This window comes from Medicago sativa, chromosome 2 (assembly GCF_051527215.1).
Source record: "Medicago sativa cultivar Bolivia chromosome 2, Bolivia_mono, whole genome shotgun sequence".
Lineage (NCBI taxonomy): Eukaryota > Viridiplantae > Streptophyta > Magnoliopsida > Fabales > Fabaceae > Medicago > Medicago sativa.
This window is the reverse complement of record NC_140750.1, coordinates 85,241,211-85,268,200: the sequence shown is the minus strand read 5'-3', so window position 1 is coordinate 85,268,200 and position 26,990 is coordinate 85,241,211.

Genomic DNA, 26,990 nt, shown 5'->3' with positions numbered 1-26,990 from the left:
AACCCTTTTTTAGTAGGAAAGCCATAATGTGGCCGATTTGCATTGAATCTTAGCGTGTCACAATTCGTTGGATAGGTAAACAACATAACTACGACTTCAATGGGATATTTTTGCATTCTCTAAAAATTCGGCCAAAATGGAGGTTAAGAAAATCTCCTCGTTAATTTAGGACATTACTCGTTTTCGACCCATTTTTACTAGGAAGGCCATAAAGTGGCCGATTTGTATTGAATCTTAGCATGTGACAATTCGTTGGATAGGTAAACAACATAACTACGACTTCCATGGGATATTTTTGCATTCTCTAAAAATTCGGCCAAAATGGAGGTTAAGAAAATCTACTCGTTAATTTAGGACATTACTCGTTTTCGACCCATTTTTACTAGGAAGGCCATAAAGTGGCCGATTTGTATTGAATCTTAGCATGTGACAATTTGTTGGATAGGTAAACAACATAACTACGACTTCCATGGGATATTTTTGCATTCTCTAAAAATTCGGCCAAAACGGAGGTTAAGAAAATCTCCTCGTTAATTTAGGACATTACTCGTTTTCGACCCTTTTTTGCTAGGAAGGCCATAATGTGGCCGATTTGCATTGAATCTTAGCATGTGACAATTCGTTGGATAGATAAACAACATAACTACGACTTCCATGGGATATTTTCGCATTTTCTAAAAATTCGGCCAAAATGGAGGTTAAGAAAATCTCCTCGTTAATTTAGGACATAACTCGTTTTAAACCCTTTTTTAGTAGGAAAACCATAATGTGGCCGATTTGCATTGAATCTTAGCGTGTCACAATTCGTTGGATAGGTAAACAACATAACTACGACTTCAATGGGATATTTTTGCATTCTCTAAAAATTCGGCCAAAATGGAGGTTAAGAAAATCTCCTCGTTAATTTAGGACATAACTCGTTTTCGACCCATTTTTACTAGGAAGGCCATAAAGTGGCCGATTTGTATTGAATCTTAGCATGTGACAATTCGTTGGATAGGTAAACAACATAACTACGACTTCAATGGGATATTTTTGCATTCTCTAAAAATTCGGCCAAAATGGAGGTTAAGAAAATCTCCTCGTTAATTTAGGACATTACTCGTTTTCGACCCATTTTTACTAGGAAGGCCATAAAGTGGCCGATTTGTATTGAATCTTAGCATGTGACAATTCGTTGGATAGGTAAACAACATAACTACGACTTCCATGGGATATTTTTGCATTCTCTAAAAATTCGGCCAAAATGGAGGTTAAGAAAATCTCCTCGTTAATTTAGGACATTACTCGTTTTCGACCCATTTTTACTAGGAAGGCCATAAAGTGGCCGATTTGTATTGAATCTTAGCATGTGACAATTTGCTGGATAGGTAAACAACATAACTACGACTTCCATGGGATATTTTTGCATTCTCTAAAAATTCGGCCAAAATGGAGGTTAAGAAAATCTCCTCGTTAATTTAGGACATTACTCGTTTTCGACCCTTTTTTGCTAGGAAGGCCATAATGTGGCCGATTTGCATTGAATCTTAGCATGTGACAATTCGTTGGATAGATAAACAACATAACTACGACTTCCATGGGATATTTTCGCATTTTCTAAAAATTCGGCCAAAATGGAGGTTAAGAAAATCTCCTCGTTAATTTAGGACATAACTCGTTTTAAACCCTTTTTTAGTAGGAAAGCCATAATGTGGCCGATTTGCATTGAATCTTAGCGTGTCACAATTCGTTGGATAGGTAAACAACATAACTACGACTTCAATGGGATATTTTTGCATTCTCTAAAAATTCGGCCAAAATGGAGGTTAAGAAAATCTCCTCGTTAATTTAGGACATTACTCGTTTTCGACCCATTTTTACTAGGAAGGCCATAAAGTGGCCGATTTGTATTGAATCTTAGCATGTGACAATTCGTTGGATAGGTAAACAACATAACTACGACTTCCATGGGATATTTTTGCATTCTCTAAAAATTCGGCCAAAATGGAGGTTAAGAAAATCTCCTCGTTAATTTAGGACATTACTCGTTTTCGACCCTTTTTTACTAGGAAGGCCATAATGTGGCCGATTTGCATTGAATCTTAGCATGTGACAATTCGTTGGATAGATAAACAATATAACTACGACTTCCATGGGATATTTTCGCATTCTCTAAAAATTCGGCCAAAATGGAGGTTAAGAAAATCTCCTCGTTAATTTAGGACATAACTCGTTTTCAACCCTTTTTTAGTAGGAAAGCCATAATGTGGCCGATTTGCATTGAATCTTAGCGTGTCACAATTCGTTGGATAGGTAAACAACATAACTACGACTTCAATGGGATATTTTTGCATTCTCTAAAAATTCGGCCAAAATGGAGGTTAAGAAAATCTCCTCGTTAATTTAGGACATTACTCGTTTTCGACCCTTTTTTACTAGGAAGGCCATAATGTGGCCGATTTGCATTGAATCTTAGCATGTGACAATTCGTTGGATAGATAAACAATATAACTACGACTTCCATGGGATATTTTCGCATTCTCTAAAAATTCGGCCAAAATGGAGGTTAAGAAAATCTCCTCGTTAATTTAGGACATAACTCGTTTTCAACCCTTTTTTAGTAGGAAAGCCATAATGTGGCCGATTTGCATTGAATCTTAGCGTGTCACAATTCGTTGGATAGGTAAACAACATAACTACGACATCAATGGGATATTTTTGCATTCTCTAAAAATTCGGCCAAAATGGAGGTTAAGAAAATCTCCTCGTTAATTTAGGACATTACTCGTTTTCGACCCATTTTTACTAGGAAGGCCATAAAGTGGCCGATTTGTATTGAATCTTAGCGTGTGACAATTAGTTGGATAGGTAAACAACATAACTACGACTTCCATGGGATATTTTTGCATTCTCTAAAAATTCGGCCAAAATGGAGGTTAAGAAAATCTCCTCGTTAATTTAGGACATTACTCGTTTTCGACCCATTTTTACTAGGAAGGCCATAAAGTGGCCGATTTGTATTGAATCTTAGCATGTGACAATTCGTTGGATAGGTAAACAACATAACTACGACTTCCATGGGATATTTTTGCATTCTCTAAAAATTCGGCCAAAATGGAGGTTAAGAAAATCTCCTCGTTAATTTAGGACATTACTCGTTTTCGACCCATTTTTACTAGGAAGGCCATAAAGTGGCCGATTTGTATTGAATCTTAGCATGTGACAATTTGTTGGATAGGTAAACAACATAACTACGACTTCCATGGGATATTTTTGCATTCTCTAAAAATTCTGCCAAAACGGAGGTTAAGAAAATCTCCTCGTTAATTTAGGACATTACTCGTTTTCGACCCTTTTTTGCTAGGAAGGCCATAATGTGGCCGATTTGCATTGAATCTTAGCATGTGACAATTCGTTGGATAGATAAACAACATAACTACGACTTCCATGGGATATTTTCGCATTCTCTAAAAATTCGGCCAAAATGGAGGTTAAGAAAATCTCCTCGTTAATTTAGGACATAACTCGTTTTCAACCCTTTTTTAGTAGGAAGGCCATAATGTGGCCGATTTGCATTGAATCTTAGCGTGTGACAATTCGTTGGATAGGTAAACAACATAACTACGACTTCCATGGGATATTTTTGCATTCTCTAAAAATTCGGCCAAAATGGAGGTTAAGAAAATCTCCTCGTTAATTTAGGACGTTACTCGTTTTCGACCCATTTTTACTAGGAAGGCCATAAAGTGGCCGATTTGTATTGAATCTTAGCATGTGACAATTCGTTGGATAGGTAAACAACATACCTACGATTTCCATGGGATATTTTTGCATTCCCTAAAAATTCGGCCAAAAGGGAGGTTAAGAAAATCCCCTCGTTAATTTAGGACATTACTCGTTTTCGACCCTTTTTTTATAAGGAAAGCCATAAAGTGGCCGGTTTGTATTGAATCTTAGCATGGGACAATTCGTTGGATAGGTAAACAACATAGCTACGACTTCCATGGGATATTTTTGCATTTTTTAAAAATTCAGCCAAAATGGAGGTTAAGAAAATCCTTGCGTTAATTTGGGACATTACTCGTTTTCGACCCTTTTTTACTAGGAAGGCCATAATGTGGCCGATTTGCATTGAATCTTAGCGTGTGACAATTCGTTGGATAGGTAAACAACATAACTACGACTTCCATGGGATATTTTTGCATTCTCTAAAAATTCGGCCAAAATGGAGGTTAAGAAAATCTCGTCGTTAATTTAGGACATTACTCGTTTTCGACCCATTTTTACTAGGAAGGCCATCAAGTGGCCGATTTGTATTGAATCTTAGCATGTGACAATTTGTTGGATAGGTAAACAACATAACTACGACTTCCATGGGATATTTTTGCATTCTCTAAAAATTCGGCCAAAACGGAGGTTAAGAAAATCTCCTCGTTAATTTAGGACATTACTCGTTTTCGACCCTTTTTTACTAGGAAGGCCATAATGTGGCCGATTTGCATTGAATCTTAGCATGTGACAATTCGTTGGATAGATAAACAATATAACTACGACTTCCATGGGATATTTTCGCATTCTCTAAAAATTCGGCCAAAATGGAGGTTAAGAAAATCTCCTCGTTAATTTAGGACATAACTCGTTTTCAACCCTTTTTTAGTAGGAAAGCCATAATGTGGCCGATTTGCATTGAATCTTAGCATGTGACAATTCGTTGGATAGGTAAACAACATAACTACGACTTCCATGGGATATTTTTGCATTCTCTAAAAATTCGGCCAAAATGGAGGTTAAGAAAATCTCCTCGTTAATTTAGGACATAACTCGTTTTCAACCCTTTTTTAGTAGGAAAGCCATAATGTGGCCGATTTGCATTGAATCTTAGCGTGTGACAATTCGTTGGATAGGTAAACAACATAACTACGACTTCCATGGGATATTTTCGCATTCTCTAAAAATTCGGCCAAAATGGAGGTTAAGAAAATCTCCTCGTTAATTTAGGACATAACTCGTTTTCAACCCTTTTTTAGTAGGAAAGCCATAATGTGGCCGATTTGCATTGAATCTTAGCGTGTGACAATTCGTTGGATAGGTAAACAACATAACTACGACTTCCATGGGATATTTTTGCATTCTCTAAAAATTCGGCCAAAATGGAGGTTAAGAAAATCTCCTCGTTAATTTAGGACATTACTCGTTTTCGACCCATTTTTACTAGGAAGGCCATAAAGTGGCCGATTTGTATTGAATCTTAGCATGTGACAATTCGTTGGATAGGTAAACAACATAACTACGACTTCCATGGGATATTTTTGCATTCTCTAAAAATTCGGCCAAAATGGAGGTTAAGAAAATCTCCTCGTTAATTTAGGACATTACTCGTTTTCGACCCATTTTTACTAGGAAGGCCATAAAGTGGCCGATTTGTATTGAATCTTAGCCTGTGACAATTTGTTGGATAGGTAAACAACATAACTATGACTTCCATGGGATATTTTTGCATTCTCTAAAAATTCTGCCAAAACGGAGGTTAAGAAAATCTCCTCGTTAATTTAGGACATTACTCGTTTTCGACCCTTTTTTGCTAGGAAGGCCATAATGTGGCCGATTTGCATTGAATCTTAGCATGTGACAATTCGTTGGATAGATAAACAACATAACTACGACTTCCATGGGATATTTTCGCATTCTCTAAAAATTCGGCCAAAATGGAGGTTAAGAAAATCTCCTCGTTAATTTAGGACATAACTCGTTTTCAACCCTTTTTTAGTAGGAAGGCCATAATGTGGCCGATTTGCATTGAATCTTAGCGTGTGACAATTCGTTGGATAGGTAAACAACATAACTACGACTTCCATGGGATATTTTTGCATTCTCTAAAAATTCGGCCAAAATGGAGGTTAATAAAATCTCCTCGTTAATTTAGGACGTTACTCGTTTTCGACCCATTTTTACTAGGAAGGCCATAAAGTGGCCGATTTGTATTGAATCTTAGCATGTGACAATTCGTTGGATAGGTAAACAACATACCTACGATTTCCATGGGATATTTTTGCATTCTCTAAAAATTCGGCCAAAAGGGAGGTTAAGAAAATCCCCTCGTTAATTTAGGACATTACTCGTTTTCGACCCTTTTTTACTAGGAAGGCCATAATGTGGCCGATTTGCATTGAATCTTAGCATGTGACAATTCGTTGGAAAGGTAAACAACATAACTACGACTTCCATGGGATATTTTTGCATTCTCTAAAAATTCGGCCAAAATGGAGGTTAAGAAAATCTCCTCGTTAATTTGGGACATTACTCGTTTTCGACCCTTTTTTAGTAGGAAGGCCATAATGTGGCCGATTTGCATTGAATCTTAGCGTGTGACAATTCGTTGGATAGGTAAACAACATAACTACGACTTCCATGGGATATTTTTGCATTCTCTAAAAATTCGACCAAAATGGAGGTTAAGAAAATCTCCTCGTTAATTTAGGACATTACTCGTTTTCAACCCTTTTTTAGTAGGAAGGCCACAAAGTGGTCGATTTGTATTGAATCTTAGCATGTGAAAATTCGTTGGATAGGTAAACAAAATAGCTACGACTTCCATGGGATATTTTTGCATTCTCTAAAAATTCGGCCAAAATGGAGGTTAAGAAAATCCCCTCGTTAATTTAGGACATTACTCGTTTTCGACCCTTTTTTTATAAGGAAGGCCATAAAGTGGCCGGTTTGTATTGAATCTTAGCATGGGACAATTCGTTGGATAGGTAAACAACATAGCTACGACTTCCATGGGATATTTTTGCATTTTTTAAAAATTCAGCCAAAATGGATGTTAAGAAAATCCTTGCGTTAATTTGGGACATTACTCGTTTTCGACCCTTTTTTACTAGGAAGGCCATAATGTGGCCGATTTGCATTGAATCTTAGCGTGTGACAATTCGTTGGATAGGTAAACAACATAACTACGACTTCCATGGGATATTTTTGCATTCTCTAAAAATTCGGCCAAAACGGAGGTTAAGAAAATCTCCTCGTTAATTTAGGACATTACTTGTAACAGCCCGATTTTCGTTAGTTTTATTTTATTATTTATTTATGTGTGTTATATGTGCTCTTATGTGATTATTTGCCTCTGTGTGTATTTTTGGTTGGGAATCGTAGAATTCGGTGTTAGAAGGGTATTTTAGTCATTTTGGACTTAGGGGCATTTTGGTCATTTTGAGGGCAGTGGCAATTTTGTAATTTTGCAGAAAGTTATTTTTTTAGTGTTTAGTGGAAGTTATTATTTTACCAAGTCAGTAGAGAGGGTGTAGTAATTATTTTAATTACCGTTAAGTGACCGTTAGTGTTATATTTTACCGGTAAGTGAGTAGTAACATTTTGAGTGTTAGAATAGAAATGGGTTAGGCCCATTAAGGTTTAAGAAATAAGCCCAATTGAGTAGAGCTAGTATATAAATAAACTCTAGTTGTTGGTAAAACTAGGTTTTACAAACATTATTCATTTCATTTCATTTGGGAAGAGAAGAGATAGAGACTAGAAGCAACAACAAGAACAAGGGTTAGAGCTTGAAGAGGGGATTCATCATCTAGGAGCTAAATTGAAGTTTGGGTTAGAGAATCTTGGTGCTAGAGGTAAGAGGGTTAGAATTCAACCATAATTCATAATTTTTCCTTTTTACCCATTTTATGAAATTGATGAATTGAATCTAATTGTTGTAAATTCGTGCATAATTGTTGTTGTTATGTTTGATAACATGATTTGTGGAATAATTGTGTGTTAGTATGTGAATTAACATGTTGAAATGTAAAAATATGGGTATATTGTGTTCTTGAGCAAATTTGTTGAAAAATGAAGTTGTGGTGTCAAATTGTGCATGAATTCATGTTCATTAGTTGTTGTTATTGATTTGGTACATGTGGTTGTTGGATTTATGCTTTGGGTGTTGATGAAAGTATTGTTGTGATTGAATTGTGGTGATTTTGCAATTTTTGGTGAAAATGGGTTGATAATGAAGAAGTTTGATTTTGATGATGTTGAATGAATTAAGAAGATTGTTAGAATGATTAGAATGGTATGATTTTCTGTTTTAATCACTTGGTTTTGGAGAGAAATTATTTTGGGAAGAAAATGGGTTTTTGAGTAAAAGTTGTTTTTAAGAGCTTTTACAAAATAAGTCATTTTGGGATGAGTTTGATTAAGTTGTTTTAATGTTGAAATGTCAAGTTTTCAAGTGTGGTTTGTATGGTCTAAGTGTTAGGAATGCATTGGTGAAAACGGAACTGAAATCGGATTCGAAAACAAGATTTTATGCACGAAAACGTAAAATTTCATTTTTGCTGTACTGGTGGAATGACACGACCGTGTGTCTGGATGACACGACCGTGTCAGAGTCCCCTGTAAGGGATCACACGACCGTGTGTCCTGACGACGCGACCGTGTCAGTTCTGCAGAATCCCAAAACCTTGTTTTTTCGTATTTTTGTGTACTTTTAAGCATACCAATGGATTCCAACCACCTAACCTTATTCAATCAATTTATAAGTAAGCTTCTAAGAGTATCATAGCTTGGGTCTAACTTGGTTTTGTTTTGGAAATGAATTGGTTTTGCAAAATGATGCCAAGAGACGAACTTCGTGATTTTTGGGAATTCTTCATGTGTGGCCGATGAAATGCTTTTGTAACCTCTACTGCACACATATGTGACTTGTGAGAATACATGGCATAGGCAATTGAACTTGTTTACTTGGTTTTGGTTAGATGACTCAATTATTTTCAAAGTTGTCAAATGTGAGACGAACTTGATTGAAAATGATGTTTGAGAGTCAATTGCTTATGAACCCTTTATGATTAGATTGATATGATTATGAGATGATGTATGAATGGTTGTTGAGTGATGAATATGATGTTTGTGATCATATGTTGTATTTGTTCCTTTATTTGGATTGTAAGGAATTATGTGGAAGTGTGGCAACTATATGTTGATTTATGTGGAAATGATTGATGATGTATATATGTGACAGCTATATGTTGATTGAATAGTGAATGTTGTTGGTGATTGTATATTTGTCAAGTGGTGGTGAATTGTTGTCGATGCATATATACTAATTGAATGGTGATGAACATGTTTATGTTATGTTGTTTGTTGAACATGTTAAATGTTGATTGTTGGTGGTGAGTTCATACATGCTAGTTTTGATGTGATTGGTGATGAATGCGTGTATATACATATAGCCGTTGATCATAGCCGTTGATTATAGCCGTTGATTATAGCCGTTGAATTGTTGTGAACATATGCATGGTGGATTGAGTCATATGTTCATGCATCATATGTCGTTTCGGATGTTATATCCATATTGCCGTTGACCGGATACTTGTATCCATATTGCCGTTGATTATAGCCGTTGATAATGATGTTTTTGTTGCATCATAAGGTGACGACCTTGGAGGAGTTTGGTACCACATGCATCTAAAAGAGTCTAGAACATTGCATGCATTTGATTAGTTGATGAGTTGTGACATATTTGAATATGTGACTTGGTGAATTGTGCAGGGGTGAAATTTGGTGAACGTTGTGATTATGTGGATTGATGTATATGTACATTGGTGGATTTTGTTGACGGTTGTGAATAATTGAACTATGTTCTAATTGCATATCTTAATTGTTTGTGCTTATACACTTGGTGAACCCACTTGATGATGATTAATTTGATAATAATGATGAAGTGAGAATTGTATATGTATATACATATGATGTGGTGATTTCTTTGATAATGATGATTGCTTTGAAATGATGAATTGTACTTGTTGAGTTAAGCATGCTAGATGAGTAATGAGGTGAGTAATATTTTCATTCGATTAGTGTTGTTAAATGATGAGCTCTTGTCGATATCTTGAATAGAGAATGATTATGCATGCTATACTATGATGATAATGTGGTAGCTTGAGATGCTAGTAATGGGGGATGATAATCATGTGATGCTAGTATTCTAGGAGGGATGGTTTGTATATGTGATATGTATGATTCCTTGAATGCTATGTTTTTCGTGGATTATGATGATGTAATGCTAACCCTCAGTGGTCTGTGGTGGACCGCCTACCTCTCTGTATGGATGGGTAGACGGCGTGCAGGATGCTTAGTTGTTGCTTGTTGATGCCGAGGAGTGGAGTTCCTCTTTTTCATGCAAGTGTCTAGATTAGGGCTCTGATCTAGGATAGTCCTTGCATGTTGTTTCATTTTGACTATGTATCTTGGAGTTGTTGATATATTCTATTATTTGGATTTGGAGAATACAATTGTATTTTGTTGAGATCTGGAGATGTTTTATGATTTTTAAGTATGTCCGCTGCTATGTTGTGTAACATGATCTTTATGCATGTATTGTATTATGGTTTATTCGGAGACGTAGCATCTATTTCTAGAACATGTCTGATGTATTCGCGCGTTTTACCGCTTATTAGAAATAGGGTGTTACAAGTTGGTATCAGAGCCGTGGTCGGTCTTGTCCAGACCAGAACCCGTTGATTTTCCTGTTTGTATGCGACATGTACGGAAGTACTGTCGGTACTTGTTGTGTTGTTTCGTTCTTTTAGGTGGGTTTGAGCGTAGTGGGGGAGTAGCAGGTTGTTTCAGGTTCGTTGGGTCTGGCAAGGGAAGGTATCTTTGGCTGCGGAGGCTCAGTTTGTTGTGGTTTGTGTTAAGGTTCATGTTGATTTTGAGTTGGATCTTGTGTGTCTTCTGTTGAAGCATATGGACGTAATTTTTGGTATGGATTGGATGTTGACTTTTGGTGTTAACATTAATTGTTTGACCAAGAGTGTAACGTTTTCTAAGCCGGTGGCTGAGGAAGGTGGGAAGTTCTTGACCGCGGAGCAAGTGAAGAAGTCCTTGGATGGTGAAGCTAGTGTGTTCATGATGTTTGCTTCCTTGAAGGAAAGTAGTGAGAAAGGAGTTGGTGATTTGCCGGTAGTGCAAGAGTTTCCAGAAGTTTTTCCGGACGACATTACCGAATTACCGCCGAAGAGGGAAGTTGAGTTTGCAATTGATTTGGTTCCGGGAACGAGTCCTATCTCGATTGCGCCTTATCGGATGTCTGCATTAGAGTTGGGTGAGTTGAAGAAGCAGTTGGAAGAGTTGCTTGAGAAACAGTTTATCAGGCCAAGTGTTTCGCCGTGGGGAGCTCCTGTGTTGTTGGTTAAGAAGAAGGATGGTAGCATGAGGTTGTGTGTGGATTATCGGCAGTTGAACAAGGTGACAATCAAGAATCGGTATCCGCTTCCGAGGATTGATGATTTGATGGATCAGTTGGTTGGTGCAGAAGTGTTCAGCAAGATTGATTTGAGATCAGGATATCATCAGATTAGAGTAAAGGCGGAAGATATATCCAAAACTGCGTTCAGAACGAGGTACGGACACTATGAGTATTCCGTGATGCCATTTGGAGTGTCTAATGAGCCAGGTGTCTTCATGGAGTGTATGAATAGAATATTTCATCCTTTTCTGGACCGTTTTGTGGTGGTGTTTATAGATGATATTTTGGTGTATTCCAAGTCGGAGGAAGAGCATGCCGAGCATTTGAGGATTGTGTTGGGAGTGTTGAAGGAGAAGAAGTTGTTTGCTAAGTTGTCGAAGTGTGAGTTTTGGTTGCGGGAAGTGAGTTTCCTTGGTCATGTGATTTCTAAAGGTGGTATTGCCGTAGATCCGTCGAAGGTTGATGCAGTGTTGCGGTGGGAATCACCTAAGTCTGTTTTTGAGGTTAGAAGCTTCCTTGGATTGACAGGTTATTATCGGAGGTTCATTGAGGGATTCTCTAAGTTGGCGTTGCCATTGACGCAGTTGACTCGGAAAGGACAAGCTTATGTTTGGGATGCTAAGTGTGAAGAGAGTTTCCAAGAGTTGAAGAAGAGGTTGACGTCAGCTCCAGTGTTGATTTTGCTGAATCCGAAGGAATCGTTTGTTGTGTATTGTGATGCTTCTAAGATGGGTCTTGGTGGTGTGCTTATGCAGAATCGTCAGGTTGTGGCTTATGCTTCGAGGCAGTTGAAAGTGCATGAGAAGAATTATCCGACTCATGACTTGGAATTAGCGGCCGTTGTGTATGTGTTGAAGATTTGGAGGCATTATCTGTATGGTTCTAAGTTTGAAGTGTTTAGTGACCATAAGAGTTTGAAGTACTTGTTTGACCAGAAAGAGTTGAATATGAGGCAGAGGAGATGGTTGGAGTATCTTAAGGATTTTGACTTCCAGTTGAGCTATCATCCTGGAAAGGCCAATGTTGTTGCTGATGATTTGAGTAGAAAGTCGTTGCATGTGTCTGCTTTGATGGTGAAAGAGTTGGAGTTGATTGAGCAATTTCGAGACTTGAGTTTGGTTAGTGAGTTAACACCAGATGGTGTGAGGTTGGGAATGTTGAAGCTGACAAGTAATATTCTAGAGGAGATCAAGAATGGTCAGAAGGAAGATTTGGAACTTGTAGATCGAGTGGTGTTGGTTAATCAAGGCAAAGGTGGAGACTTTAGATTGGATGAGAACGGTGTTTTGATGTTTCGTGATCGTGTTTGTGTGCCAAGTGTACTTGAGCTTAAGAAGCAGATTTTGGAAGAAGGTCACAGAAGTAGTTTGTGTATGCTTGTTTGGTGTGTCAGAAGTCTAAGATTGAACATCAGAAGCCGTCAGGTTTGATGCAGCCGTTGTTCGTGCCAGAGTGGAAGTGGGATATTATATCAATGGACTTTGTTGGAGCTTTGCCGAAGACTGCTAAGGGTTTTGATTCTATTTGGGTGATTGTTGATCGGTTGACGAAGTCGGCACATTTTGTTCCTATTCAGACCGGTATGTCTGTGGCTAAGTTGGCTGAGATCTACATTGAGCAGATTGTTAGATTGCATGGTGTTCCTTCTAGTATTGTGTCAGATCGGGATCCGAGGTTTACTTCTAAGTTTTGGGAGAGTTTGCAAGATGCTTTGGAAACTAAGTTGAGGTTAAGTTCTGCGTATCATCCCCAGACTGATGGTCAGTCGGAGAGGACTATTCAGAGTTTGGAAGATTTGTTGAGAGCTTGTGTTTTAGAGCAAGGTGTCAGTTGGGTCGAATGTTTACCGTTGATTGAGTTCACATACAACAACAGTTTTCATTCTAGTATCGGGATGGCACCGTTTGAAGCTTTGTATGGTCGGAGGTGTAGAACTCATTTGTGTTGGTATGAGTCAGGAGAGAGTGCTTTGTTAGGCCCGGAAGTTGTGAAAGAGACGACCGAGAAGGTTAAGATGATTCAAGAGAAGATGAGAGCGTCTCAGAGTAGGCAGAAGAGTTATCATGATATGAGGAGGAAAGACCTTGAGTTTCAGGTTGGTGATCATGTGTTTCTAAGAGTGAATCCTGTAAATGGTGTTGGATGTGCTTTGAAGTGTCGGAAGTTGACGCCTCGTTTTGTTGGACCGTTTGAGATTATTGAGAAGGTTGGGGTTGTAGCGTATCGGATTGCGTTACCACCATCCTTGTCGAATCTTCATGATGTGTTTCATGTGTCTCAGTTGCGGAAGTATGTGTATGACGCGTCTCATGTGATTCAAGTGGATGATTTGGAAGTAAGAGATAATTTGACCGTTGAGACTTGGCCAGTGAGGATTGAGGATCGTGAAGTGAAGCGTTTGCGTGGCAAGGAGGTCGTTTTGGTTAAAGTGATTTGGGTTGAACCAACCGGTGAGAGTGCCACTTGGGAATCGGAGAGTAGGATGAGGGTTGCGTATCCAGAGTTGTTTCCTTCAGGTAATTTTCGAGGGCGAAAATTCTTTTTAGTGGGGGAGAGTTGTAACAGCCCGATTTTCGTTAGTTTTATTTTATTATTTATTTATGTGTGTTATATGTGCTCTTATGTGATTATTTGCCTCTGTGTGTATTTTTGGTTGGGAATCGTAGAATTCGGTGTTAGAAGGGTATTTTAGTCATTTTGGACTTAGGGGCATTTTGGTCATTTTGAGGGCAGTGGCAATTTTGTAATTTTGCAGAAAGTTATTTTTTTAGTGTTTAGTGGAAGTTATTATTTTACCAAGTCAGTAGAGAGGGTGTAGTAATTATTTTAATTACCGTTAAGTGACCGTTAGTGTTATATTTTACCGGTAAGTGAGTAGTAACATTTTGAGTGTTAGAATAGAAATGGGTTAGGCCCATTAAGGTTTAAGAAATAAGCCCAATTGAGTAGAGCTAGTATATAAATAAACTCTAGTTGTTGGTAAAACTAGGTTTTACAAACATTATTCATTTCATTTCATTTGGGAAGAGAAGAGATAGAGACTAGAAGCAACAACAAGAACAAGGGTTAGAGCTTGAAGAGGGGATTCATCATCTAGGAGCTAAATTGAAGTTTGGGTTAGAGAATCTTGGTGCTAGAGGTAAGAGGGTTAGAATTCAACCATAATTCATAATTTTTCCTTTTTACCCATTTTATGAAATTGATGAATTGAATCTAATTGTTGTAAATTCGTGCATAATTGTTGTTGTTATGTTTGATAACATGATTTGTGGAATAATTGTGTGTTAGTATGTGAATTAACATGTTGAAATGTAAAAATATGGGTATATTGTGTTCTTGAGCAAATTTGTTGAAAAATGAAGTTGTGGTGTCAAATTGTGCATGAATTCATGTTCATTAGTTGTTGTTATTGATTTGGTACATGTGGTTGTTGGATTTATGCTTTGGGTGTTGATGAAAGTATTGTTGTGATTGAATTGTGGTGATTTTGCAATTTTTGGTGAAAATGGGTTGATAATGAAGAAGTTTGATTTTGATGATGTTGAATGAATTAAGAAGATTGTTAGAATGATTAGAATGGTATGATTTTCTGTTTTAATCACTTGGTTTTGGAGAGAAATTATTTTGGGAAGAAAATGGGTTTTTGAGTAAAAGTTGTTTTTAAGAGCTTTTACAAAATAAGTCATTTTGGGATGAGTTTGATTAAGTTGTTTTAATGTTGAAATGTCAAGTTTTCAAGTGTGGTTTGTATGGTCTAAGTGTTAGGAATGCATTGGTGAAAACGGAACTGAAATCGGATTCGAAAACAAGATTTTATGCACGAAAACGTAAAATTTCATTTTTGCTGTACTGGTGGAATGACACGACCGTGTGTCTGGATGACACGACCGTGTCAGAGTCCCCTGTAAGGGATCACACGACCGTGTGTCCTGACGACGCGACCGTGTCAGTTCTGCAGAATCCCAAAACCTTGTTTTTTCGTATTTTTGTGTACTTTTAAGCATACCAATGGATTCCAACCACCTAACCTTATTCAATCAATTTATAAGTAAGCTTCTAAGAGTATCATAGCTTGGGTCTAACTTGGTTTTGTTTTGGAAATGAATTGGTTTTGCAAAATGATGCCAAGAGACGAACTTCGTGATTTTTGGGAATTCTTCATGTGTGGCCGATGAAATGCTTTTGTAACCTCTACTGCACACATATGTGACTTGTGAGAATACATGGCATAGGCAATTGAACTTGTTTACTTGGTTTTGGTTAGATGACTCAATTATTTTCAAAGTTGTCAAATGTGAGACGAACTTGATTGAAAATGATGTTTGAGAGTCAATTGCTTATGAACCCTTTATGATTAGATTGATATGATTATGAGATGATGTATGAATGGTTGTTGAGTGATGAATATGATGTTTGTGATCATATGTTGTATTTGTTCCTTTATTTGGATTGTAAGGAATTATGTGGAAGTGTGGCAACTATATGTTGATTTATGTGGAAATGATTGATGATGTATATATGTGACAGCTATATGTTGATTGAATAGTGAATGTTGTTGGTGATTGTATATTTGTCAAGTGGTGGTGAATTGTTGTCGATGCATATATACTAATTGAATGGTGATGAACATGTTTATGTTATGTTGTTTGTTGAACATGTTAAATGTTGATTGTTGGTGGTGAGTTCATACATGCTAGTTTTGATGTGATTGGTGATGAATGCGTGTATATACATATAGCCGTTGATCATAGCCGTTGATTATAGCCGTTGATTATAGCCGTTGAATTGTTGTGAACATATGCATGGTGGATTGAGTCATATGTTCATGCATCATATGTCGTTTCGGATGTTATATCCATATTGCCGTTGACCGGATACTTGTATCCATATTGCCGTTGATTATAGCCGTTGATAATGATGTTTTTGTTGCATCATAAGGTGACGACCTTGGAGGAGTTTGGTACCACATGCATCTAGAAGAGTCTAGAACATTGCATGCATTTGATTAGTTGATGAGTTGTGACATATTTGAATATGTGACTTGGTGAATTGTGCAGGGGTGAAATTTGGTGAACGTTGTGATTATGTGGATTGATGTATATGTACATTGGTGGATTTTGTTGACGGTTGTGAATAATTGAACTATGTTCTAATTGCATATCTTAATTGTTTGTGCTTATACACTTGGTGAACCCACTTGATGATGATTAATTTGATAATAATGATGAAGTGAGAATTGTATATGTATATACATATGATGTGGTGATTTCTTTGATAATGATGATTGCTTTGAAATGATGAATTGTACTTGTTGAGTTAAGCATGCTAGATGAGTAATGAGGTGAGTAATATTTTCATTCGATTAGTGTTGTTAAATGATGAGCTCTTGTCGATATCTTGAATAGAGAATGATTATGCATGCTATACTATGATGATAATGTGGTAGCTTGAGATGCTAGTAATGGGGGATGATAATCATGTGATGCTAGTATTCTAGGAGGGATGGTTTGTATATGTGATATGTATGATTCCTTGAATGCTATGTTTTTCGTGGATTATGATGATGTAATGCTAACCCTCAGTGGTCTGTGGTGGACCGCCTACCTCTCTGTATGGATGGGTAGACGGCGTGCAGGATGCTTAGTTGTTGCTTGTTGATGCCGAGGAGTGGAGTTCCTCTTTTTCATGCAAGTGTCTAGATTAGGGCTCTGATCTAGGATAGTCCTTGCATGTTGTTTCATTTTGACTATGTATCTTGGAGTTGTTGATATATTCTATTATTTGGATTTGGAGAATACAATTGTATTTTGTTGAGATCTGGAGATGTTTTATGATTTTTAAGTATGTCCGCTGCTATGTTGTGTAACATGATCTTTATGCATGTATTGTATTGTGGTTTATTCGGAGACGTAGCATCTATTTCTAGAACATGTCTGATGTATTCGCGCGTTTTACCGCTTATTAGAAATAGGGTGTTACATTACTCGTTTTCGACCCTTTTTTACTAGGAAGGCCATAATGTGGCCGATTTGCATTGAATCTTAGCATGTGACAATTCGTTGGATAGATAAACAACATAACTACGACTTCCATGGGATATTTTCGCATTCTCTAAAAATTCGGCCAAAATGGAGGTTAAGAAAATCTCCTCGTTAATTTAGGACATAACTCGTTTTCAACCCTTTTTTAGTAGGAAAGCCATAATGTGGCCGATTTGCATTGAATCTTAGCGTGTCACAATTCGTTGGATAGGTAAACAACATAACTACGACTTCCATGGGATATTTTTGCATTCTCTAAAAATTCGGCCAAAATGGAGGTTAAGAAAATCTCCTCGTTAATTTAGGACATTACTCGTTTTCGACCCATTTTTACTAGGAAGGCCATAAAGTGGCCGATTTGTATTGAATCTTAGCATGTGACAATTCGTTGGATAGGTAAACAACATAACTACGACTTCCATGGGATATTTTTGCATTCTCTAAAAATTCGGCCAAAATGGAGGTTAAGAAAATCTCCTCGTTAATTTAGGACATTACTCGTTTTCGACCCATTTTTACTAGGAAGGCCATAAAGTGGCCGATTTGTATTGAATCTTAGCATGTGACAATTTGTTGGATAGGTAAACAACATAACTACGACTTCCAAGGGATATTTTTGCATTCTCTAAAAATTCGGCCAAAACGGAGGTTAAGAAAATCTCCTCGTTAATTTAGGACATTACTCGTTTTCGACCCTTTTTTGCTAGGAAGGCCATAATGTGGCCGATTTGCATTGAATCTTAGCATGTGACAATTCGTTGGATAGATAAACAACATAACTACGACTTCCATGGGATATTTTCGCATTCTCTAAAAATTCGGCCAAAATGGAGGTTAAGAAAATCTCCTCGTTAATTTAGGACATAACTCGTTTTAAACCCTTTTTTAGTAGGAAAGCCATAATGTGGCCGATTTGCATTGAATCTTAGCGTGTCACAATTCGTTGGATAGGTAAACAACATAACTACGACTTCAATGGGATATTTTTGCATTCTCTAAAAATTCGGCCAAAATGGAGGTTAAGAAAATCTCCTCGTTAATTTAGGACATTACTCGTTTTCGACCCATTTTTACTAGGAAGGCCATAAAGTGGCCGATTTGGATTGAATCTTAGCATGTGACAATTCGTTGGATAGGTAAACAACATAACTACGACTTCCATGGGATATTTTTGCATTCTCTAAAAATTCGGCCAAAATGGAGGTTAAGAAAATCTCCTCGTTAATTTAGGACATTACTCGTTTTCGACCCATTTTTACTAGGAAGGCCATAAAGTGGCCGATTTGTATTGAATCTTAGCATGTGACAATTCGTTGGATAGGTAAACAACATAACTACGAATTCCATGGGATATTTTTGCATTCTCTAAAAATTCGGCCAAAAGGGAGGTTAAGAAAATCCCCTCGTTAATTTAGGACATTACTCGTTTTCGACCCTTTTTTACTAGGAAGGCCATAATGTGGCCGATTTGCATTGAATCTTAGCATGTGACAATTCGTTGGATAGATAAACAACATAACTACGACTTCCATGGGATATTTTCGCATTCTCTAAAAATTCGGCCAAAATGGAGGTTAAGAAAATCTCCTCGTTAATTTAGGACATAACTCGTTTTCAACCCTTTTTTAGTAGGAAAGCCATAATGTGGCCGATTTGCATTGAATCTTAGCGTGTCACAATTCGTTGGATAGGTAAACAACATAACTACGACTTCCATGGGATATTTTTGCATTCTCTAAAAATTCGGCCAAAATGGAGGTTAAGAAAATCTCCTCGTTAATTTAGGACATTACTCGTTTTCGACCCATTTTTACTAGGAAGGCCATAAAGTGGCCGATTTGTATTGAATCTTAGCATGTGACAATTCGTTGGATAGGTAAACAACATAACCACGACTTCCATGGGATATTTTTGCATTCTCTAAAAATTCGGCCAAAATGGAGGTTAAGAAAATCTCCTCGTTAATTTAGGACATTACTCGTTTTCGACCCATTTTTACTAGGAAGGCCATAAAGTGGCCGATTTGTATTGAATCTTAGCATGTGACAATTTGTTGGATAGGTAAACAACATAACTACGACTTCCAAGGGATATTTTTGCATTCTCTAAAAATTCGGCCAAAACGGAGGTTAAGAAAATCTCCTCGTTAATTTAGGACATTACTCGTTTTCGAGCCTTTTTTGCTAGGAAGGCCATAATGTGGCCGATTTGCATTGAATCTTAGCATGTGACAATTCGTTGGATAGATAAACAACATAACTACGACTTCCATGGGATATTTTCGCATTCTCTAAAAATTCGGCCAAAATGGAGGTTAAGAAAATCTCCTCGTTAATTTAGGACATAACTCGTTTTCAACCCTTTTTTAGTAGGAAAGCCATAATGTGGCCGATTTGCATTGAATCTTAGCGTGTCACAATTCGTTGGATAGGTAAACAACATAACTACGACTTCCATGGGATATTTTTGCATTCTCTAAAAATTCGGCCAAAATGGAGGTTAAGAAAATCTCCTCGTTAATTTAGGACATTACTCGTTTTCGACCCATTTTTACTAGGAAGGCCATAAAGTGGCCGATTTGTATTGAATCTTAGCATGTGACAATTCGTTGGATAGGTAAACAACATAACCACGACTTCCATGGGATATTTTTGCATTCTCTAAAAATTCGGCCAAAATGGAGGTTAAGAAAATCTCCTCGTTAATTTAGGACATTACTCGTTTTCGACCCATTTTTACTAGGAAGGCCATAAAGTGGCCGATTTGTATTGAATCTTAGCATGTGACAATTTGTTGGATAGGTAAACAACATAACTACGACTTCCAAGGGATATTTTTGCATTCTCTAAAAATTCGGCCAAAACGGAGGTTAAGAAAATCTCCTCGTTAATTTAGGACATTACTCGTTTTCGAGCCTTTTTTGCTAGGAAGGCCATAATGTGGCCGATTTGCATTGAATCTTAGCATGTGACAATTCGTTGGATAGATAAACAACATAACTATGACTTCCATGGGATATTTTCGCATTCTCTAAAAATTCGGCCAAAATGGAGGTTAAGAAAATCTCCTCGTTAATTTAGGACATAACTCGTTTTAAACCCTTTTTTAGTAGGAAAGCCATAATGTGGCCGATTTGCATTGAATCTTAGCGTGTCACAATTCGTTGGATAGGTAAACAACATAACTACGACTTCAATGGGATATTTTTGCATTCTCTAAAAATTCGGCCAAAATGGAGGTTAAGAAAATCTCCTCGTTAATTTAGGACATTACTCGTTTTCGACCCATTTTTACTAGGAAGGCCATAAAGTGGCCGATTTGGATTGAATCTTAGCATGTGACAATTCGTTGGATAGGTAAACAACATAACTACGACTTCCATGGGATATTTTTGCATTCTCTAAAAATTCGGCCAAAATGGAGGTTAAGAAAATCTCCTCGTTAATTTAGGACATTACTCGTTTTCGACCCATTTTTACTAGGAAGGCCATAAAGTGGCCGATTTGTATTGAATCTTAGCATGTGACAATTCGTTGGATAGGTAAACAACATAACTACGAATTCCATGGGATATTTTTGCATTCTCTAAAAATTCGGCCAAAAGGGAGGTTAAGAAAATCCCCTCGTTAATTTAGGACATTACTCGTTTTCGACCCTTTTTTACTAGGAAGGCCATAATGTGGCCGATTTGCATTGAATCTTAGCATGTGACAATTCGTTGGATAGATAAACAACATAACTACGACTTCCATGGGATATTTTCGCATTCTCTAAAAATTCGGCCAAAATGGAGGTTAAGAAAATCTCCTCGTTAATTTAGGACATAACTCGTTTTCAACCCTTTTTTAGTAGGAAAGCCATAATGTGGCCGATTTGCATTGAATCTTAGCGTGTCACAATTCGTTGGATAGGTAAACAACATAACTACGACTTCCATGGGATATTTTTGCATTCTCTAAAAATTCGGCCAAAATGGAGGTTAAGAAAATCTCCTCGTTAATTTAGGACATTACTCGTTTTCGACCCATTTTTACTAGGAAGGCCATAAAGTGGCCGATTTGTATTGAATCTTAGCATGTGACAATTCGTTGGATAGGTAAACAACATAACCACGACTTCCATGGGATATTTTTGCATTCTCTAAAAATTCGGCCAAAATGGAGGTTAAGAAAATCTCCTCGTTAATTTAGGACATTACTCGTTTTCGACCCATTTTTACTAGGAAGGCCATAAAGTGGCCGATTTGTATTGAATCTTAGCATGTGACAATTTGTTGGATAGGTAAACAACATAACTACGACTTCCAAGGGATATTTTTGCATTCTCTAAAAATTCGGCCAAAACGGAGGTTAAGAAAATCTCCTCGTTAATTTAGGACATTACTCGTTTTCGAGCCTTTTTTGCTAGGAAGGCCATAATGTGGCCGATTTGCATTGAATCTTAGCATGTGACAATTCGTTGGATAGATAAACAACATAACTACGACTTCCATGGGATATTTTCGCATTCTCTAAAAATTCGGCCAAAATGGAGGTTAAGAAAATCTCCTCGTTAATTTAGGACATAACTCGTTTTAAACCCTTTTTTAGTAGGAAAGCCATAATGTGGCCGATTTGCATTGAATCTTAGCGTGTCACAATTCGTTGGATAGGTAAACAACATAACTACGACTTCAATGGGATATTTTTGCATTCTCTAAAAATTCGGCCAAAATGGAGGTTAAGAAAATCTCCTCGTTAATTTAGGACATTACTCGTTTTCGACCCATTTTTACTAGGAAGGCCATAAAGTGGCCGATTTGGATTGAATCTTAGCATGTGACAATTCGTTGGATAGGTAAACAACATAACTACGACTTCCATGGGATATTTTTGCATTCTCTAAAAATTCGGCCAAAATGGAGGTTAAGAAAATCTCCTCGTTAATTTAGGACATTACTCGTTTTCGACCCATTTTTACTAGGAAGGCCATAAAGTGGCCGATTTGTATTGAATCTTAGCATGTGACAATTCGTTGGATAGGTAAACAACATAACTACGACTTCCATGGGATATTTTTGCATTCTCTAAAAATTCGGCCAAAAGGGAGGTTAAGAAAATCCCCTCGTTAATTTAGGACATTACTCGTTTTCGACCCTTTTTTACTAGGAAGGCCATAATGTGGCCGATTTGCATTGAATCTTAGCATGTGACAATTCGTTGGATAGATACAACATAACTACGACTTCCATGGGATATTTTCGCATTCTCTAAAAATTCGGCCAAAATGGAGGTTAAGAAAATCTCCTCGTTAATTTAGGACATAACTCGTTTTCAACCCTTTTTTAGTAGGAAGGCCATAATGTGGCCGATTTGCATTGAATCTTAGCGTGTGACAATTCGTTGGATAGGTAAACAACATAACTACGACTTCCATGGGATATTTTTGCATTCTCTAAAAATTTGGCCAAAATGGAGGTTAAGAAAATCTCCTCGTTAATTTAGGACGTTACTCGTTTTCGACCCATTTTTACTAGGAAGGCCATAAAGTGGCCGATTTGTATTGAATCTTAGCATGTGACAATTCGTTGGATAGGTAAACAACATACCTACGATTTCCATGGGATATTTTTGCATTCTCTAAAAATTCGGCCAAAAGGGAGGTTAAGAAAATCCCCTCGTTAATTTAGGACATTACTCGTTTTCGACCCTTTTTTACTAGGAAGGCCATAATGTGGCCGATTTGCATTGAATCTTAGCATGTGACAATTCGTTGGAAAGGTAAACAACATAACTACGACTTCCATGGGATATTTTTTCATTCTCTAAAAATTCGGCCAAAATGGAGGTTAAGAAAATCTCCTCGTTAATTTGGGACATTACTCGTTTTCGACCCTTTTTTAGTAGGAAGGCCATAATGTGGCCGATTTGCATTGAATCTTAGCGTGTGATAATTCGTTGGATAGGTAAACAACATAACTACGACTTCCATGGGATATTTTTGCATTCTCTAAAAATTCGACCAAAATGGAGGTTAAGAAAATCTCCTCGTTAATTTAGGACATTACTCGTTTTCAACCCTTTTTTAGTAGGAAGGCCATAAAGTGGTCGATTTGTATTGAATCTTAGCATGGGACAATTTGTTGGATAGGTAAACAACATAGCTATGACTTCCATGGGATATTTTTGCATTTTTTAAAAATTCAGCCAAAATGGAGGTTAAGAAAATCCTTGCGTTAATTTGGGACATTACTCGTTTTCGACCCTTTTTTACTAGGAAGGCCATAATGTGGGCGATTTGCATTGAATCTTAGCGTGTGACAATTCGTTGGATAGGTAAACAACATAACTACGACTTCCATGGGATATTTTTGCATTCTCTAAAAATTCGGCCAAAACGGAGGTTAAGAAAATCTCCTCGTTAATTTAGGACATTACTCGTTTTCGACCCTTTTTTACTAGGAAGGCCATAATGTGGCCGATTTGCATTGAATCTTAGCATGTGACAATTCGTTGGATAGATAAACAACATAACTACGACTTCCATGGGATATTTTCGCATTCTCTAAAAATTCGGCCAAAATGGAGGTTAAGAAAATCTCCTCGTTAATTTAGGACATAACTCGTTTTCAACCCTTTTTTAGTAGGAAAGCCATAATGTGGCCGATTTGCATTGAATCTTAGCGTGTCACAATTCGTTGGATAGGTAAACAACATAACTACGACTTCAATGGGATATTTTTGCATTCTCTAAAAATTCGGCCAAAATGGAGGTTAAGAAAATCTCCTCGTTAATTTAGGACATTACTCGTTTTCGACCCATTTTTACTAGGAAGGCCATAAAGTGGCCGATTTGGATTGAATCTTAGCATGTGACAATTCGTTGGATAGGTAAACAACATAACTACGACTTCCATGGGATATTTTTGCATTCTCTAAAAATTCGGCCAAAATGGAGGTTAAGAAAATCTCCTCGTTAATTTAGGACATTACTCGTTTTCGACCCATTTTTACTAGGAAGGCCATAAAGTGGCCGATTTGTATTGAATCTTAGCATGTGACAATTCGTTGGATAGGTAAACAACATAACTACGACTTCCATGGGATATTTTTGCATTCTCTAAAAATTCGGCCAAAAGGGAGGTTAAGAAAATCCCCTCGTTAATTTAGGACATTACTCGTTTTCGACCCTTTTTTACTAGGAAGGCCATAATGTGGCCGATTTGCATTGAATCTTAGCATGTGACAATTCGTTGGATAGATACAACATAACTACGACTTCCATGGGATATTTTCGCATTCTCTAAAAATTCGGCCAAAATGGAGGTTAAGAAAATCTCCTCGTTAATTTAGGACATAACTCGTTTTCAACCCTTTTTTAGTAGGAAGGCCATAATGTGGCCGATTTGCATTGAATCTTAGCGTGTGACAATTCGTTGGATAGGTAAACAACATAACTACGACTTCCATGGGATATTTTTGCATTCTCTAAAAATTTGGCCAAAATGGAGGTTAAGAAAATCTCCTCGTTAATTTAGGACGTTACTCGTTTTCGACCCATTTTTACTAGGAAGGCCATAAAGTGGCCGATTTGTATTGAATCTTAGCATGTGACAATTCGTTGGATAGGTAAACAACATACCTACGATTTCCATGGGATATTTTTGCATTCTCTAAAAATTCGGCCAAAAGGGAGGTTAAGAAAATCCCCTCGTTAATTTAGGACATTACTCGTTTTCGACCCTTTTTTACTAGGAAGGCCATAATGTGGCCGATTTGCATTGAATCTTAGCATGTGACAATTCGTTGGAAAGGTAAACAACATAACTACGACTTCCATGGGATATTTTTTCATTCTCTAAAAATTCGGCCAAAATGGAGGTTAAGAAAATCTCCTCGTTAATTTGGGACATTACTCGTTTTCGACCCTTTTTTAGTAGGAAGGCCATAATGTGGCCGATTTGCATTGAATCTTAGCGTGTGATAATTCGTTGGATAGGTAAACAACATAACTACGACTTCCATGGGATATTTTTGCATTCTCTAAAAATTCGACCAAAATGGAGGTTAAGAAAATCTCCTCGTTAATTTAGGACATTACTCGTTTTCAACCCTTTTTTAGTAGGAAGGCCATAAAGTGGTCGATTTGTATTGAATCTTAGCATGGGACAATTCGTTGGATAGGTAAACAACATAGCTATGACTTCCATGGGATATTTTTGCATTTTTTAAAAATTCAGCCAAAATGGAGGTTAAGAAAATCCTTGCGTTAATTTGGGACATTACTCGTTTTCGACCCTTTTTTACTAGGAAGGCCATAATGTGGGCGATTTGCATTGAATCTTAGCGTGTGACAATTCGTTGGATAGGTAAACAACATAACTACGACTTCCATGGGATATTTTTGCATTCTCTAAAAATTCGGCCAAAACGGAGGTTAAGAAAATCTCCTCGTTAATTTAGGACATTACTCGTTTTCGACCCTTTTTTACTAGGAAGGCCATAATGTGGCCGATTTGCATTGAATCTTAGCATGTGACAATTCGTTGGATAGATAAACAACATAACTACGACTTCCATGGGATATTTTCGCATTCTCTAAAAATTCGGCCAAAATGGAGGTTAAGAAAATCTCCTCGTTAATTTAGGACATAACTCGTTTTCAACCCTTTTTTAGTAGGAAAGCCATAATGTGGCCGATTTGCATTGAATCTTAGCGTGTCACAATTCGTTGGATAGGTAAACAACATAACTACGACTTCCATGGGATATTTTTGCATTCTCTAAAAATTCGGCCAAAATGGAGGTTAAGAAAATCTCGTCGTTAATTTAGGACATTACTCGTTTTCGACCCATTTTTACTAGGAAGGCCATAAAGTGGCCGATTTGTATTGAATCTTAGCATGTGACAATTTGTTGGATAGGTAAACAACATAACTACGACTTCCATGGGATATTTTTGCATTCTCTAAAAATTCGGCCAAAACGGAGGTTAAGAAAATCTCCTCGTTAATTTAGGACATTACTCGTTTTCGACCCTTTTTTACTAGGAAGGCCATAATGTGGCCGATTTGCATTGAATCTTAGCATGTGACAATTCGTTGGATAGATAAACAACATAACTACGACTTCCATGGGATATTTTTGCATTCTTTAAAAATTCGGCCAAAACGGAGGTTAAGAAAATCTCCTCGTTAATTTTGGACATTACTCGTTTTCGACCCTTTTTTAGTAGGAAAGCCATAATGTGGCCGATTTGCATTGAATCTTAGCGTGTCACAATTCGTTGGATAGATAAACAACATAACTACGACTTCCATGGGATATTTTCGCATTCTCTAAAAATTCGGCCAAAATGGAGGTTAAGAAAATCTCCTCGTTAATTTAGGACATAACCCGTTTTCAACCCTTTTTTAGTAGGAAGGACATAATGTGGCCGATTTGCATTGAATCTTAGCGTGTGACAATTCATTGGATAGGTAAACAACATAACTACGACTTCCATGGGATATTTTTGCATTCTCTAAAAATTCGGCCAAAATGGAGGTTAAGAAAATCTCCTCGTTAATTTAGGACGTTACTCGTTTTCGACCCATTTTTACTAGGAAGGCCATAAAGTGGCCGATTTGTATTGAATCTTAGCATGTGACAATTCGTTGGATAGGTAAACAACATACCTACGATTTCCATGGGATATTTTTGCATTCTCTAAAAATTCGGCCAAAAGGGTGGTTAAGAAAATCCCCT